The following is a 19,235-nucleotide window of genomic DNA, read 5'->3' on the forward strand; positions in this document are numbered from 1 at the left end:
ATGCACTGTCGATATTTCAACAATCGTGTTAAACCGAACGAAAATTCAAATAAAAATCTTCCTCTATAAATGGAAAAACTGCCGCTAATAACGCTTTAAATGGCACGACAATATTAACTGTGTGTAATGGGTTAATGAATGTACACGAAATTCGATTTAATTAAGTAGAACACGAAACTGAATTAGTACGGTGGATGGGGTATAAATGGTTTCACTAAATTCGGTATGTTCTACATGTGGGACACCTGAAGGGTAGTGAAAATACAACTTCGATGTAGAGCATGCCCACCTAGGGTGGTCCTTATTTTTCAACTTTAAAATTTTTATTCTCTGACCATCTTAAAATCTTCTATTTAAAAAAATATATCTTCTTGTTTTTTATTTGTATATTTTGATATATAAAGCTCGCTCAGGGACTTTATATTTCGCATGTACCACGTTTGGCAACTGCGACTTTCCATAATTGTCACTTGTCAAGTTTAATGAAACGGGGCCCATATTTATATATCAGAATCCGAAACCATGCTTTTATCTATGCGTTTAACAACCTGAATATGGAGAATGTACGTCAAAGGTTTGCGTCTGCATCTGATTCGAGAGCTGCTGATGGGAGAAATTTAAATGTGCAAATAAAGCCTTATGCCATAACACAATACAGTACACACTCGTTATAAATCCGTTTCTTCTATGCGATGTGTGCCCGAATTTTAATGTTATACTCTCACTTAAAAGTTAATAAAATTATTTTGTCTCTATTGCAAAAATTTCTATCAATTTATACCAAAATCGTAATATTTCAATGCCATTGAGCAACCTTTAATCATTAATATATTTTAACAAAATTTTAAACGAAATTCTATTTGCAAACTTCTGAGATGGTCAGAAGAAAATTTTAAAAACTGTGATTTTTTACCATACATACAAGGACCACCTTAATGCCCACGAACAAATCGATAATTATTATTACAAGATGGAATTAGCAAGCAAAAATATCTAATTCTTACGAAATTGTATACACAAGTATTTTTTGAGATTGTGAACTGAGATTTGTACCAACTTGTACCACAAGGGTTTCTGCGTTTTAGGGTTTCGTTAGGAAATATTACAAGGTGTTATAGCTGTGATATAACAAGTTGCAAAGGGGACAACAATCTCCGCCCCCCTTCCAGAGATTAAACTCCATTTCGCGAAAAGCGTCGAACGGCTCGATCCAACCAGATTTTCCCTAGCGTCTCGCCCAGCGGATCTCGTTTCGCGCGAAACTAGCTATCGAAAAAGCGGTGACAAGAAATTGCTCGTCATCCGTGCAACGAAATTGTCGATGAAACGTAACGTCGTTACGTCCCAATGGTAACATTTATCGCCGCGGAATGTAAATGCATGCTAGCGCGGATAAACGCATTTGTCGTCGAATCGCCGCGCTTTTTGTCGCCCTGCGTTCACTTCTGTCTGACGCGCGCACTAAAGGGCAGAATAGAATCGAACTGTAGGTAAAAAATGGCCCCGAAAGTGGCTCGTTTTGTTTTCTTCAAACGTATCCACAGAATTCTTTGATAATTCAATTTTTAGGTGAGGCAAATGATGGTCGAATTTAGAATGTACTGCTCAGCAAAGTGGAAGTAACAGTCTTTAGAGTGGCTTCCGAAAAGTAGAGGGAACACTTCCCAGAGAAGAAGTAGTGATATTCATTGAGAAGTAGAAAGTAATTGCGTTGTCCTTGGTTTAAAACATGTTCACTGAATTTAGGAATATTACGAAATCCAAGATATTTTAATTGCGAGGAAGAAATAAAAATAGAACAAGTGATTGGCTTAATAATTTATCCAGGGTTATAGTACCTTAAACCTTAAAGATTGCGTTACAATAATGCAAGGGTATTACGAGAGCGTATTGCGAATGTCTAACCGCAAAAACGCGAGTTCTACGACGGTGAAACAACAGAATGTGAAACAGTCATTGTACAGAGAAGCCAGGTATTAGTCGACATGATTGGGCTACTCGTGCGCAAAGTGTTGGATACGCGGAATTCCGTTTATCAGGTTCATTTACGAAACATACCAGTAAAGGATTATTCGCAGGCAAATTAGTGATACGTACCTACCAGTCGAATAACTGGGGAAATTGTTGCTTAAAGTTCGTACGCTAATGTGATCACGTTACACAGGGTATATAATTCAGAATATGACACGTGGATGTTCCTCAAATTAAACGATTTGTGAAATACTGTTCTCTTGAGGACTGTTAAACTCGAAATGGAGATCACTGTAATAGAACATCGAGCAAGATATATGTTATCGCGAACGTTTGATCTAATAACGATAACAGTATAACCTTATCTAATTCACATGTTCCTACTAAAGTCTAACCTCAACTTAACAACGATAAAAATCTAGCCACTTCTAAATTAGGTTTTAGTTAAGAATGTATCAAGCCTGTGCTAGGACTCAATAAAGCCTGCTTTAAATTATTATTTTACAACAAAATAATAAGTATGCTATCACACATTGAAATCCCAATCCCTCAAAGATTTCTCCCCGAGTTAGTAACGTGAGGACCTACACAATGATTTTGTAAGTATGTACTATATAGTACAATACACAATTCCAAACAATTCAAATGAAAACCACATCACCACTAATTACTCCAGTCACAAGAAAACCCTCACCACTATTTCCTTAACACAAAACAAACAAGCCAAGGTCCCTCCAATAAATATAAAAACCCTCCCCAAACTTACCCAAAGCTCCTCTAAACGACCCTCTCAAAGCCAGAGATGGACAAGATTTTTATTTAAATAAAAATTCGAATAACGAATAGAAGTTAAAAATTATTCGTCATGTATTGAATAAAGTTAACCCGAGTTATTCAACGAATAAATTTTTCAACTGTAACTTTAACTTTATTCGACTCGAAATAATTTTTTGGCGCCCGTTCGAGCTGCCGAAATTCTCGTCGAATAAAAAATTAACTTGATTCGTCAAATAATGTAAAGTTAAAGTAAGTTTTATTCGATTCGTTATTTAAATAATTTGTTCAGTTAATGTCCAACTCCGGCAAGGCCCAGCTAGAGAAACATGCAAGTCCGATGGTTCCCCAGGAATGCAATAACGGTGCAGAAATAATTACCAGGATCAAAAGTTCGATGATGCGTGCAGCAAAGAAGCGATCGGACAGCAATTTTACGTCAAGCCGAAAGGGAGGATGCGTGGTTCGGGATTCGTTCCATCGACATCGATAACGCGGCATGATGCCCGCCCTTCGACGAAGGGCTGCGATAAAATCAAAGGGAAATCCCTTGGAAATCGCGCGCGGATGAAGGAAAACCACGCACCCACGCTGCCTCTGGATCGCGTTTCGATGCTTCGCCCGAGCGGAAGAACCTGCCAGACTTTTTGCAGCGTTGGCCCCTTTCGGCTGAACTGGCAGAGGCAATCATCTTCCGGACTGTCAGACGCGCCCCCCTCGCGATACGAATCTACGGGGCTTGTAAGTTCGTGTCCCGGCGCTAACTTGTGAGAGTGACTTACTGGGACGAGCCGAGTAATAAGAAGCGATATTGTAAGTCACGCCGTTCAACTGCGATCTCTTGACGGGCTGATCGAAAGCCAGCGTTTTAAGACTTCTTTTCCGCTTGGAGCTCGAGGTACGTGAATCACTAGTGTGACACGCTGAGATGGAGTTGAAGCATGTAACACGCTGCTTTTGGATTTCTCAGTTCGATTTCGTTCACAAAACTAGATTTTAAAACAAATATTAGTATTCTCAGACAAGATGACTTGGATAGCTTGCCTACCTCAAGATGCAGGCTGTCTGAGAGTAATACATGGTATATTATACAGTAGATGCTGGAGGAGTTTGTTTGAAAATCTAGTTTTGTGATCAAAGTTACCACAGTGGTCTAAGTTACCACATTGATCAAAGCTACACCAGTGGTCTATGCTACCCCAGTGCTCTGAGATACCCCAGTAATCTAAGATACCCCAGTGGTCAAAGTTACACCAGTGGTCAAAGTTTTCCCAGTGGTCAAAGTTACCCCAGTGGTCTAAGATACCCCAGTGGTCAAAGTTACCTCAGTAGTCAAAGTTACCCAGTAGTCTAAGATACCCCAGTGCTGAGATACCTCAGTGATCTAAGATACCCCAGTGGTCAAAGTTACACCAGTGGTCAAAGTTTTCCCAGTGGTCAAAGTTACCCCAGTGGTCTAAGATACCCCAGTGGTCAAAGTTAACTCAGTAGTCAAAGTTACCCCAGTAGTCTAAGATATCCCAGTACTGAGATACCTCAGTGATATAAGATACCCCAGTGATCAAAGTTACCTCAGTAGTCAAAGTTACCCAGTAGTCTAAGATACCCCAGTGCTGAGATACCTCAGTGATCTAAGATACCCCAGTGGTCAAAGTTACACCAGTGGTCAAAGTTTTCCCAGTGGTCAAAGTTACCCCAGTGGTCTAAGATACCCCAGTGGTCAAAGTTAACTCAGTAGTCAAAGTTACCTCAGTGATCTAAGATACCCCAGTGGTCAAAGTTACACCAGTGGTCAAAGTTTTCCCAGTGGTCAAAGTTACCCCAGTGGTCTAAGATACCCCAGTGGTCAAAGTTAACTCAGTAGTCAAAGTTACCCCAGTAGTCTAAGATATCCCAGTACTGAGATACCTCAGTGATATAAGATACCCCAGTGATCAAAGTTACCTCAGTAGTCAAAGTTACCCAGTAGTCTAAGATACCCCAGTGCTGAGATACCTCAGTGATCTAAGATACCCCAGTGGTCAAAGTTACACCAGTGGTCAAAGTTTTCCCAGTGGTCAAAGTTACCCCAGTGGTCTAAGATACCCCAGTGGTCAAAGTTAACTCAGTAGTCAAAGTTACCTCAGTGATCTAAGATACCCCAGTGGTCAAAGTTACACCAGTGGTCAAAGTTTTCCCAGTGGTCAAAGTTACCCCAGTGGTCTAAGATACCCCAGTGGTCAAAGTTAACTCAGTAGTCAAAGTTACCCCAGTAGTCTAAGATATCCCAGTACTGAGATACCTCAGTGATATAAGATACCCCAGTGATCAAAGTTACCTCAGTAGTCAAAGTTACCCAGTAGTCTAAGATACCCCAGTGCTGAGATACCTCAGTGATCTAAGATACCCCAGTGGTCAAAGTTACACCAGTGGTCAAAGTTTTCCCAGTGGTCAAAGTTACCCCAGTGGTCTAAGATACCCCAGTGGTCAAAGTTAACTCAGTAGTCAAAGTTACCTCAGTGATCTAAGATACCCCAGTGGTCAAAGTTACACCAGTGGTCAAAGTTTTCCCAGTGGTCAAAGTTACCCCAGTGGTCTAAGATACCCCAGTGGTCAAAGTTAACTCAGTAGTCAAAGTTACCCCAGTAGTCTAAGATATCCCAGTACTGAGATACCTCAGTGATATAAGATACCCCAGTGATCAAAGTTACCTCAGTAGTCAAAGTTACCCAGTAGTCTAAGATACCCCAGTGCTGAGATACCTCAGTGATCTAAGATACCCCAGTGGTCAAAGTTACACCAGTGGTCAAAGTTTTCCCAGTGGTCAAAGTTACCCCAGTGGTCTAAGATACCCCAGTGGTCAAAGTTCACTCAGTAGTCAAAGTTACCCCAGTAGTTTAAGATACCCCAGTACTGAGATACCTCAGTGATCTAAGATACCCCAGTCATCAAAGTTACCTCAGTAGTCAAAGTTACCCAACAGTCTAAGATACCCCAGTGCTGAGATACCTCAGTGATCTAAGATACCCCAGTGATCAAAGTTACACCAGTGGTCAAAGATATCCCAGTGCTCTGAGTTACCCTAGTGGTCTAAGTTACCCCAGTGGTCAAAGTTACACCAGTGGTCAAAGATATCCCAGTGATCAAAGTTACTCCATTCGACGATAACTTGTAGATCCTTGATGGTTAGCAATACTTTTGTAGCGTGTGCATTATGCTTTAATCATGATAAAGCTCTGTAAATGAGTAGATAGTCTCTTTTACTGTATTTTCATCTGATCTACCTGTATAGTCGTGTCGAAGAAGGGCTTCGCATTTGACACGATCAATTGCGCCTGGCTGCCTGATATCATCCCAGCTTCCTTTACTTTCCCTCGAAACTACCAGCAACAAGCAGTTCCCCCGAAAAAGATACCACGCCATTAACTCCCGCGTAAATAACTCGGTGCGTTCACGGTGCGTCCGAGATTACTCTAATCAAGAAGATCCAACTCCATTAAAACTTCGCCGCGCAAATTTCCCGCGAAAATGGGGCAACAGAAAGCCAGACCCGTCGACGGAGCGAGATATCTGCGAATAAATTAACCTCCTGGGCGGATTATAAGGCCACATGGGAGGGTGCGCTGAAACAAAAGATCATCCACCATTGTTCTGCAACGGAATACGTCGCAGCCCCGTGGATGTCCAAGGTTATCCACCTTTTAAGAAGCAGGAACTCGCAGAATCGACGGGAAAACACGTGAGAGTACGTGTGCGTACCCCGGAGTGGCTGCGGGAGATGCGATTTATTCGACGAAATGCAAATTGAATCGTAGTTAGCGAGCAAGCCGGGAAACGACGCGAGTAAATCGTCGCCCTCCACCCCCTTCTCGCGAGGAACTTCTTTCTCTCGCCTGCTCCATTCTCCTCGCCTCGCCGATAATTCGAACATAAATTCACGACAAATTGAAATAAAAACTGGGTCGATCGAGACGCAATTTACCCGGATCCACTCGTTGTGACACGGGAAAAAAAACACAAGAGGCGGTGGGTCGGTGGAAACGAGTGGGAGGGTGGATTGTTTGGTGCTTGGAAACAAATCACGACGCTCGGTAATTCCCCTTTCTCGCATTAATAAACACGCCTCGGACAAACAACCCCTGGCGACCGATAATCGGTCCAGTACGTGGAAATGAAAATCCTTTCCTTCTTCTTCATCGAAATGGTACTTCTTCAGTGCTCTATCGCGGATATGCTGGAGATCAATGCCTACGCGTGGCTCTGAATTTCGATTCACTTTATTCAAACATTTCTAACGACTCTTTTTAAATGTATTTTTCACCAGCCTGAAGATTACTATAGTTACGAAGCGGCATAACGAATAAGCTTCTCTTTGTTACAGATTGTAAAAAGCAAATTAATTAACGAGCAAAATTTCAGCAGCAAAGCCGGGAGCTGGCAATTGTAGGAAATATTCTGTGCGACCATGCTTCATATCGTGGTATCTCATTACTAAATTCTGTTTGTTGCAACACAGATAATGGATAACTGAAATTGTTACAGAATATCAGCAGTGATTTAATTAAACTTTTTCGTATTTTCAGAATGAAACAGTCCTTTGTGAAAGGACCCGGCGGATATCTGAGCACAAAAGGATAGCTGAGAGGATTTCCACTAAATAAGCTTGAAGTTTCAAATAACCATACGAAGGACAAAAAAAAACGCTATTCTATTTCCAACAAAGGTTTTAAGCAGCCCTTCCTTTAATATGCACAGAAGAAGAACGCTACTGCATAATCAAAATTCGGCTCGATACAATTACTGTTTCGCCATCCATGCTAAATCCTCTCGGAACAGTATTTTCGCGAACTCCTTTGAACCTGGACTTAGAACTTTGCCCGCCGGTATAACTCGAAATAAAATCCTTTCGGCGGACACGCTCCGCTCGCTCCACTCTCATTTACGAGCCGCACACATTCAAATTAAATTTCGCGTATATTTAATTCACAGCCAACGGCCGTTCGCGGTGTCTTTTTTCCCCGTCGTACCGTTTAAACGTAACCAGAGGGGCGCCCTCGTAAACCCCTTAATGTCACATAATGCCGCGGCGCGGTAACAATTTTTATAAACCCAGAAGTGGCCATTAAAGGAGCCGGCCTCCGAGCGTGAGCGTTCTCGCGACGGTGAGAAAAAAAAAAGCAGGACCGTTCCCCTGATAAAAGCTGATTCGCGAGCAACCACCGTGAACCCCTGCTCCCCTTCTGTCCCCAGGCGAAAGCAGCGACAGAAAAGGAACTTCGTTACACCTTTGACGCGGTGTTTCGCGCTAACCAGGCGGTTTCTCTTGCTTCTCGCGCCTCCGACACGTCGACGCAGCGTGGAGATCGAAGGGAATCGAACGGAAACCGGGGGGTGCCATTTCCAGAAATGATACTCGGCGGGAAGCAGAATAACGAGGGAGTGAAATAGAGTTTAGTGGCGATAGCGTAACGATTTACGGCATTAGAGACTCGTAGCAAAGATGATCGCTTTCACTGGACCACCGATTGCATGGAGCTCGATTAAAAAGGGGGTACGGGCGGTATCGTGACGAGGAATCTGCTTCGTGATAGATTTCACGGTTTTATGGCATTCCACGGGCGAAAGTTACTTGTTAGCGAAGGCGGAAGAAGAGATTTGTAATGAGTTCGATGGCTGTTTTTGTGTAGGGGAAAGTGGGGTGTAATCGAGTCAGAATTAATTCAGCGGGTCAGACCGGGTATCATCGTTTTTCTAAGGCAAGTGTTGCGATATGCAGCCGACTACATTCGGGTGGGCCTCGCGACGGTGTGAGATCAATCGCAGACAAAGACGGTCGTAGGTTTTCATCTAGAGAGGTTTAAAATTTTCGAGTTGTAAAGCTCCGGTGATGTGTTGCGACGAGATCTTGATTTCTGACTTTTGTTTACTAGATAAATTAAAATAAATTTATGTGCAAGTTAATATTTGATAAAATAACTTTCTTTATGACTTCTGAAATAATAGTACTAATGGTTTTATAATTTTGCGCGTTTTTTAATAGTTAGAGGTACCCGATGTTACCCATACTTGTTGGGTAAAATCGGGTACTTGCATACTTTCGAAAAATATTGTTTTTCTGCAAGCCAAATAGTTTTTCGAAGGACTCTCACTTTCTGATTCTGTGCGGTCCAATTAAGATTTATAGCGGTATCTAAATTTTATTTTACCATCTGTCTTTTTGCTAGCAGGAAAAATACACGAGGCACCCGGTTTTGCTCCACTTTCCCTTATTAAGATGAACTTATTTTTTAAATAATAGTTGCACTTAAATGAGGTATCTTTTGGGAAAGTACATTTCACTTATGGAAGGGAGTGATGTGTGCTTTTATCTGGATTTGTTTTTCCCAAAGTAAGGCATATTAAATTCGCTTACTCGTAAATTTACCTTGCACTTTCGCAATTTGAACCTCACTTCCTTCAATTTCCAACCGAGGTTACATTTTGTGCACAGAAGTCTCTTACCTGAAACATAAAAAATGATGTATTATAACCCAGTAGTACAAACAGTAAAAAGTTATGACAGAAGTAATAAACACTGTTTTCTCTAATATTTAATTAATGACGAACATACAGCAACTTTTGTAGCTTTTGTCAGAATTTTCAATTCCACTTTAAATTAAAAGTCGTGTCAAAGCGACCCACCAGAAACAGAATACTACCATGTCTCTTGTATTTGAAAATACAAAACGATGTGTCAACCTGAAATTACTACTAAAGTTACCACGATTAATACCAAATTAATAGAAGAAATATTCCCAAGTAAATAGCATGCTAAATTAGTTTCAAGGCAGTACTATATTTCATTCCGTGCAGTAAAAATGATTCGAATTCCCAACGACAGTTCACGATCGAATATTCACCCAGCGAACCCAGGGTATGCGCAGCCACAACGTGCACTTTGAACATCAGTTATTGTACGCGCTTTCGCAATATGGAAGAGCAACGAAATCCTGGCTCAAGCACAGAGACGGGGGCTAAAAAAATAGCAAGCTTTCTTATACGAAGAAGCTTCCATTTTATGGTCTACTCGTCAAGCATCCTATCAACCTATATTATTGCATTTCAGGTGGATATCGATTTCTACCGCCGTGAGCAAGCCATCCAACAAAACAGCTCGCAGTTATTCTCGCGGAACGACGAGCTTCCTGTTACCGGAGCAAGTGCAACGAAACGACGCCATCGGTTACACTGGATTATCGATGATTGTTGAAGCTCAATCAAGAAAACAGACTCGATGCTTCCATTAAAGATATTTATTTTTATTATGCGCGATTAAACGCGTTACTCATAGTTAAATAGTCAGCCAGAAAATGCTGATGTGATCTAAATTCGAATTTCAAAAACACGCGTGTTACCACTCAGTTGACTTCACCATGTCGACCCTGTTCTAAGAAACCACACCTTCCTTTAACTAATCTCACAGTTTTCTGAGAATTCAATGCAACCTGCCACCTGGCTCTGTTCGGAATTTGGAAGGGCTCATGAAGTACTAAAGTTTCACTGAATTTTAACAAACGTCCCACTAACAAAGTAGAAATCTGTGTGCACTGTCTTATTGCCAGTCCATCTTAGTATACTAAAACTAGAACTGTTGAGTCTAATGAATAGTAATGTCCCCAGCTCTGCTAATGAAATTTCCATCACCCGAACACTGTCATACAAAAACTGCACTATCTTGGCTCCTGCACCCTGAACTTGATTCACTTAGGTACACAATAATTTCCTACACTTTTGTCTCGACCAATCATCCTTCCCCAAACAACCACAAAACCTGTATATCTTCCTAACTACGACAAATCCATTTCAATTAAACTCCAAACTCTTTTACAGTGTTGTATTCCGTAATTACAATATTTCCATTTATTTCATACAATAATATAAAAATACAATTTACGGAAACTTAGACGAAATACAGCTTAATAGATTTTAGAGCTGGACTATGGTGTCGAGACTGACAACAAACAAGAGTGTTTTGAAAGAGATATTTCGTGTTATATATAGGTGGTTTTGATGGTTCAGAAAGTGGGGGTTGAAAGGGATGAGGCATAGAGATCAAGGTGCAAGGATGATTAATAAGGGACGGATGAAATCACAGGAAAAGGAATTTAGGATATTTGCTATTGCTATCTGTAGAAGTAAACGAATGACTAAAACTAGAGAAAAATAAATTTAAGTGGCGTTGGTATACAACAGACCAAGTCAAGCACAGACTACTTTGCAAGCCCACGAATTAATCTTCCACGTTAACCTCGGTGTGTACTTCATCCGCTACAAAATCTACAAAGCTGCAACGTTAAAAGCTCAGGAAAAACATCAAATTGTGCCACTTTAGATAGAGCATCCAGGTTTCACAGTTGCAAATTGCTAAACCGTGTCAGATTGTCGCTGAACAGAGAAGGATGCGATGGGTGAAGGATAAGACTAGCTACCGTGGAGATAGTTACGCTCATCATAGTGAAGTTTATTAAACTATCACGGCGTAAAACTCGTTAAATACCCGTGAGGCAAGCATTATGGAGCCAGACACCGCGGTCTGCCCGTCTAATTTCAGCCGACAGACGGCATATTTGCGTGACGCCGCCAGCATCTTCACGCTCCACACGTCGAAGGCACGCCACGAGAATTCACGGATCGAACGGGACCGCGCGGATTCACAAGTACGCAACAGAAATCGATACCCGACGTTCTGGGCTTAATAACACCACCATCCCTCGTCAACCACGTCGTTAACGCGAGCTCATTCCGCCGTCGGTCCTCACTTTTAACCACGATATCGATCTCTTCCATTCGTTAATTGACCGATTCGCTTCCCAGCTACAGCGGAAAAAGCGCTGACTTTTTCCACGAGAAACCCAACTCTCGCTGAGATTCACGTTCCGCTGATTATTCTGCCGTCATCGATGTTGACTTTGCCGAACCATGGTCGAGTCGGTCTCGGGGAGTTTAAGGAAAAATAGTGCGTGGGTATGCATAACGTACCTTGGAATATTTTTAGTAAGTACTAAGAGATTCTGGATAAAGAAGTCTTATGTAATCTCGATTGTCGTCGAGATGATCGAAAGAATGATCCAAAAATGAGGGGTGTTTTCGCCTGTTTTTGGTCCCGCGATTTCAGAACTGAATTTTGTGCCAAATTACATTATAATGAGATATTAATCGCAACAAATTTTCAAGTTGAGGTGACAATTAGTTTCTGAGATATGAGAGGTGAAAAAGTGAAAATTCATTAATGCGTCAACCCATACGCTTCGATGTACGGACTGTTATGTCAGTCCGATAATTTAAAGAATCGTGTTCAAGGGTTTTGCTGATTGCTAACAACGAATTTGAACTGAGATTTTTAAAATTCATAATGGCCGATTCAATTTAGCGGACCGAATGTCAAAAAATATTCTAACTTTCCTAAAACTTTGATCTAATGTTAGTAACGTAACAAAAGATATAAAATAAATTTTCGAAACTAAGGGAATATTCATGATTTTAATAATAATTATTTTCAACTTTATGGAAGCTGTGTGTTCTGATTGATGGAATGTACATGTTTACTTACGCCTGTGGCAGATGAGTGACTCTGTATTAGCGACATTCTCACAATAGAAGTTATGAATTTCGTAAATCTAAATTCAAATTCGTTGTTAGCAGTCAGCAAAACCATTGGGAACAATTCTTTAAATTATCAGACTGACATAATAGTAAATTATCACTTTTTTTACCCCCATATCTCAGAAACTAATTGTCACCTCAATTTGAAAATTTGTGTCTCATCATAAAGTATCATTTGGCACAAAATTCTGTTCCAAAATCGTGGGACCAAAAGTAGGCGATTGCTTGGGCCACTCTTTCCTCGTGCTATTCCTTGGATCGACACAGCCCGGATCATAATTTTCAAATCAAGGAGAAATGGTGTCTCGTCAGAATCTCTGAATAAATTCAAGATAGGTAAAAAGTAGGCTACCATAATTTAAAAGGAGATTTACGAGTCCAACTTCTAGCTGGGAAATCGTGGATTCGTAGTCCGAATCTGCAGCAGTTTCCATAAATTTAATAAATTTGACAGGCCTCGAGAACTTCGCCACCCTCGCCTAGCCCCCGCATTTTCGTTGTTAGGAAATTTTCAGGCTGCAATTCGAGTTTCCGTAACACAGTTGCTCTGCCTCGGTTAGATCGCATCTCCGTGAGCGTTAGTTACGCAAGCCTTCCAGCGCAGGTGTAAGGTTGCCATCGACAGGCTGGATAAGTTTATTGCTTACAGCTTCGAGGCGCGACCCTGAATCGAAACGGTTATCCCCTTGTGCAACAGATTCCCCCGTGTAATTTCTAGTTTTATGCGAAACCCGAAGCCGATCAGGAGAACTGCATCATAGATAACCTTCTTTCAGAAACACTTGACCCTCGTAACATTCGCATAATACTCGCTACATGGGGATTAAACAGCTGGCCATGTTGCTCGCTGCCAACCATCTAACTGTAAAATGCAATCGCTGAACGAGTCCGACGTCACGCGGCCGCGAAAACGCTTCATTGTGCAAAGAGGAATTATTATTCTGGAAGGAGGAAGACTAACTGTGATAAATGCATCATCACGTTCCTTGGATGACTTACAGAATCTGTGGCTTAGAAATATGCCAAGACTTCTGGGACGTTTATGTAGCAGATGGCAATTTCAGATGGCGCCCGGGAAAGCAGAGTTGGGTATTAACTGAATAAAAAATTATTTACATAAATAACGATTGAAGTGACGAATAAAGTTTATTTTTTCACTCCACGAGAATTTATTCGACGAAGAAGGTTAACTTTTTTATATGACGAGAATTTATTCGACACGACGAATAGTTTTTTTTTTAACTTTTATTCGTTATCCGAAATTTTATTTATATAAAAAAAATCCCATCTCTACTGGAAAGTATCGCCTAGGAGCCATGCGGCTTCGCACTTGAAACTTGAGTTATTTAAATTCTAGTATCTTGATTGGGCTACTAGAGTCTGTTACTGAAAAAGACACGCGGTTTAAGATACGGAGGGCTGAGAATCAGTCGTATAAGTCACTCGCGCGGTGTTTAATAAAATAAAATGTTTAATAAAATGTTTTGCGTTTTCTATTATAAAAAACTGTACGCAGGTATATATTGCAGTTGTGGGGACTAAAGGCTCAAAATACTACCATTATAAATATGTGTATACTTAAAAAAAGTTTCATACAATCTAGGAAGGAATTATACACTATTATGTTTATAAGCATTTAATTTGTGGGCTTAATGAATACAGTTTTACGAAAATGACTTCACAAGTGTACTCGAACAATGAGCAAACTTGACTTAAGAATTACAAAACACCAAATTGATGGATCTTATTTAGTTACCGAGTTAAGTTTGCATGCAGAATTCCTCGCCACCCTTTTCGCAGCAACGTATATACGAACGAGACCATCGCAAATAACGCGGAATTGTAAAACTTATTGCGTTACATCTGCCGTAGGCGAGGCGATATCCCCCCACGGCGCGTTGGGAATAATTGCTTAATGAAAATTCAACGTCGCGGCCGTGGAAAAAGGAAAGCTCGGTTCCCGTGAACGTGAAACGCTAGAACGGGCCCGTAGTCGCATTTAAATTCCACATTCAGTCGCAATAACCCCGGGACGAATCACGGTACAATAAGTGGCACCAGATGGTGCCTCCTAATAAGCGGCGCACCTTTGCACCCTTCATCACCCACCCCTCTGCCCCCAATCTAATTCGATCCCCCCGCCATCGTGCGAAAGACGCGCGACGGCGCAGCCGCAATTAACAAATTCTTGCAGGGAATCTCGGCTGTAATTAGAGGGCCTAACTGAGGAAATTCTGCGCGAAGGGGCGACGCCTGCGTAACAGGGCTAGTTTGTTAAAAAATATCAAGCTCTACGAATTAACACAATGGGCGCGTTATTTGTATTTAACCCTTCACCGGTGACGCGCCACTTTGCGACATAAACGGTGACGTGGTGTCTCGCAGACTCCTCTTTAATAATTTCACATTACCCAATTTATTTTCAACATATACTGGAGTTATTAAGGGCTTAATTACATATCTGAACAGATACTTTTGCATGCTTTGTTCAAAACCACTGGAAGTTGGTTGAAGTTACTGAAAAACAAGGTCGTAGGAAAAATAATTCTGCCGGAGTCTTACAGAGTCCACGTCATCAGTTAAGGATTAGGAATTATAATATTATAGAAAGGGAAATAGTCGAATTATTTTGATCGCATTACACGTGTCTTTAGCAGGGGTGAAGTACGATGAATTCGGTGCCGCGGGGCTGTTGTGCGATTTGGAATGTCCAATCTATCGAAGTGTATATCGATTTCAAAATTTACGAGCGAAGTTTTTCGACGACAGAGTCTGCAAAGCTTGATTTATCCACGAGCACAGCGTACACAAAGAGCGACTCCTATCGCATTGTGCATGCTTGACATTTCATTATTAGAAATGATTCACTCTGGTTAAAGCAGCTATAAAAATTCATCCTCGAGCATTCAAAGACTCTTGGAACGATCGGGGGATAAACGAACCTCGTAACACATCTCGCGACAAAAATAATCTGTCCCCCGGAACGTAACGTCGATAAAACGTACGAGGTTTCGCGAAGCTGTGGGAGGCCGCTCGTGCCGAGAAGAGCCATCGAAATAAAATACACGGGATCGTGCAGTCGCGATGGGGATCAGTCATAACGTCGGCTAGAGAGTCCAGTTCGCACGACCGTCGGCGATTCGAGCACCGTTAAGTCCTGCAACTCTGTTTCGCGTGCCCTCACGACGTCTCTAAAAGACACCTTCGCATACCGCTTGGATCAACCATTCCACGTAATACGTCCTCGTGCTTGTGCTGGGAGTTCGATGCCCGACACCAGGGCTCCGCTCATTCCTGCCTCTCCCACTTTAATCCTGTCTTTAACCCCCTTCCTCTGCTCCTCCTGCCCCTTTTCCTGCGACCTTTCGCCCCTCTCCTCTCCCTCGCGCCGTCCTCCGCCTCGTCCTTCCTTCATCAGCCTCTTTCTGATCTCTCTTCCCCTCGTATCGCCTTTGCCACGTTATTCCCCTCCTCCTTCTTCATTTTCCTTCTGCCGGGTCCTCTCCCTCCGGCTCTCCTTCCTGCGCCCTCCTCGCCAGCCCTTGGTCGTGAGGAGCGGGCCGTGAGATTGAGAGCAGGACTTTTTAACGACTTCTACGTACGACGCTCGTGACGGAGGCGAGAAAAGGTGGCGAAAGATGGGAGCTGGATGCTCGACCTAACATCCTGGCCCTATCCCAGCACCCACGGTAATGGGATCCTCCTACGAGAGGCGGAAGGACCTGCAGGGTGCGATGTCTAAGTGCCCTCTAATCGCATTTCGCTTGTCGATTGCTCCCCAGTCGTTCCAGGCTTCCCAGTTTCTGTTGGGTGACAGCCAATGAGTGCGCGACTAGCTGGCCAAGGCGATAAGACAATTCCCTCGGATTTCCAAGTGATCGAAGGTTCTTCAGATTGCAGTTCATGTGGGAATCCGCGAGGAACGGGAATTGAAACTGCTTGTTCAAGCTTCGAACGTGTTGGAGGGTTGAGTTCTGGTTGATGGGGGGAACGCAGGGTGTTTGAACGTTACTTGCGCATAAAATGCAAGTAGCTAACGAGGGAACGCTATGAACCCGCATATTTTGTTAACGTAAGATTGCAGCGCTTATTGTACCGTTGAACTTTTATTTGAAACATTTTTTCTGTCCCTTGTGCTATACTGCCCTCTTTAGTTAAAATGTCCTATCTGACATTTTGAAACAACCGAGAAAACTGAAGTTTTATCATTTACTTTGTACCGTCCTTATTTTCCTTCATTTAAATTAAAACATGTTGTTATTATTTCGTAACAGCCTAATATAATTTTCTGTAACAGGTGTACCGGTAGGTGATGTATTATTACCGTACCAATTGATTAATTGTTTTAGGTAGGATATTATAACCATTTGGAAATAAGTTAGGTTAAATACATTATACTACTTATAAATCTTTACGAAGCACGTAGAGTTTTCTAACTTTACTTAAAAGGTAAAAGACGCGTGGAACTTCAAATATTTCAACATATCTCGAAAAATGAAAAAATGCTAGATAGGACAGTTTAACTGAGGAGGGCATTATAGGAGTCATACGCGAAAAACTGGGAGTGCCTATTTGACTTGGAGGTTAGGTTTCACAACCTTAAGGGGACTAGGCAGTCAAAAAATCGATTTTTTAAACCCGAAACTGTAAAAAAGAAAGAGACAGAAATACTGATAGAAAGAGACAGAAGTACTGCTCCAAAAAAAAAAACAGAAATACGTTTTGCTCCAAGATGGCTGCGGTTATACCGATCACTCCCCAGAGGACCACTACTCTTCTTCTTCTTGCGCGCCACCTACCAGTCAGGCGCTTAGGAATTTGGCGCCAAATACAATAAATTAAAATAAAATAAGGCATCGCAATCTCTGACAGCAGCTAACCCTTTCACCCCATTTTCAACGCTCCACAACGAACCCGTCACTCCTAATGACAGTGAACATGTTAAACACGTAAGAAAGAAAAAATAAAACTACTCGCAGCAGAAGATAGCAACGCAGGGGATCATCGGATCGAGCCACCCAGGAACGGTACTTCCACCTCTATCGATTCCATCCAGAGCAAATCACTATGGTCGGATGAGAAAAAAAGGAGCCGTCGTTTCAGCTATAATTACCACGCATCGTCGGTACCCTGAGCGATTCACCCCTGAATAACACGCTAATGTGCGCCCACGGCGGCAATGAACCTGCTCAACAAGACGTAACCGCGTGGCGTGCGTTTTTTATCGCATCGGGAATGAATTTATGATTGCCACAGACGGCCGCGCGGAGTAGAACGTCCCATCTAGCCAGCTGCGCGAATCTAGCTCGATTACGCGGCGCACGAATGACGCGTTTTAAACTTACACCATCGATCGGTTACCGTTAGATTGAGTAATGCACGTCACGGCTGCTCGAGGCGCATTGACAAGAACGACAGCCTCCTCTGAATTGACAGTCTTCCGGTTGCATGTTATCAGGCCATTACTGCGTAGCTCAGCGAGGAGGCTCGCAGAGAATGGATGTTTTAAAAACACACGCGTGCACCGTCGGATACGCCGTTCCCCCCCGGGGGACTGGACGACTGTTAGGAATTGTGCCAAATACGATATCCGCCCCGATAGGAGCTGTTTGGATAAGGATCGTTGGCCGTGCACTGAAACGTACGCATTTTTGCGGCCTACTGTTTCACGAACATGGGCGGCTTAACGGCGCAAAGAATGCGCGAGGGAATTGACACGCGTGGAAGGTTTTATCCTCTGGAGGAGGGAGATTAGTGGTGGTTTATGTCAGTGTTTTGTTTTCATTGGATTATCGACAGTATTTAATGAACAACTTAAGAAGAACTCGGTTGAATGCAGAAGCACTGTGTAAATGTTAACGTGAAAAGAATGTGGTAGGTGTTAATTCTTCTTATGATAGCAGTGTTCATTCACTGGGGGGTGTTCATTCACTGGACAGGCCATTCTAATCCGTTTTTTTAAGGTTGCATCAACCTCGTGGTTATTAGCGACCATAGTTAGTGGTATTTTATATTTCGCAATAAAGATTTAATCTACGGATAAGGTCGAGTGCTTTCTTGAGGTTCTCTTCTGTTTCGAATATTTCTTTCATGTTGTTGGGTACTTGGAGCTGATTTCTGGCGTCTTCTGTGTTCTTGCAGTCTCATAGGATGTGTTTGATGGTTAAGCTTTGGCAGCAGGGCTCGCAGCATGGTGGGGTTGTTTCGTTGAAAATGTATTCGTGTGTAAGCTTAGTGTGTTCAATAACACTAGTTTATAAAATAAAATAAAAATTGCGCAGCAAATGCCACTATTTTTTCCTTATGTAAAATGACTCGCTGATTCCAAGAATAAAGTCTAAAAATTTTCTATGGTCACGTTTTCGAGATATCGACAGGTGAAGTTTTTACCTGTCCGTCAAAAAGGTGGTCCCACTTAATTGCGAATATCTCGTGCTGCGAATGACCGATATGGACGAAAATTATATGAAATTAAAGATAATTGAATCACCAACAAATGTACCTTACAAGATTTTCAAATCGGTTCAGTAATTCGGGTGAAATCGGTAGAAATATGTGAAAAAAGTCATTTTTTCGATCGACATTGAAATCGACAATTCATTTAATCATCTGGGAAAATCTAAATCGCAAAAGTGGGCCGAGTTTCTCATTTCTTACGTTGAGTCTACACTTTTACGAAGAAAACAAGGTGCGACGGAAGAAAATCTGTGGATAAATACCGAAGCCAGAAACAAGTGTGTGAAAAGACTAAAATCTCATTTTTTTTCTCGGTTTTTGTGTTTCTTCCATTTTATTGTATTATTTCAATTTTAATTCATTCTGTACATTTCTTCAAGTATTTTTTTTAATATATTCATGTGTGTTTTAGA

General features: G+C 41.9%; 1 protein-coding gene across 3 annotated transcripts in view; it reads right to left on the reverse strand.

Moving 5' to 3' along the window:
* The window catches only part of Pgant9 (polypeptide N-acetylgalactosaminyltransferase 9), a 277,718-nt gene that overhangs the window by 183,726 nt on the left and 74,757 nt on the right, over positions 1–19,235 (reverse strand). The gene's annotated exons all lie outside the window — the stretch shown is intronic.

This window comes from Andrena cerasifolii, chromosome 11 (assembly GCF_050908995.1).
Source record: "Andrena cerasifolii isolate SP2316 chromosome 11, iyAndCera1_principal, whole genome shotgun sequence".
Taxonomy (NCBI): Eukaryota; Metazoa; Arthropoda; class Insecta; order Hymenoptera; family Andrenidae; genus Andrena; species Andrena cerasifolii.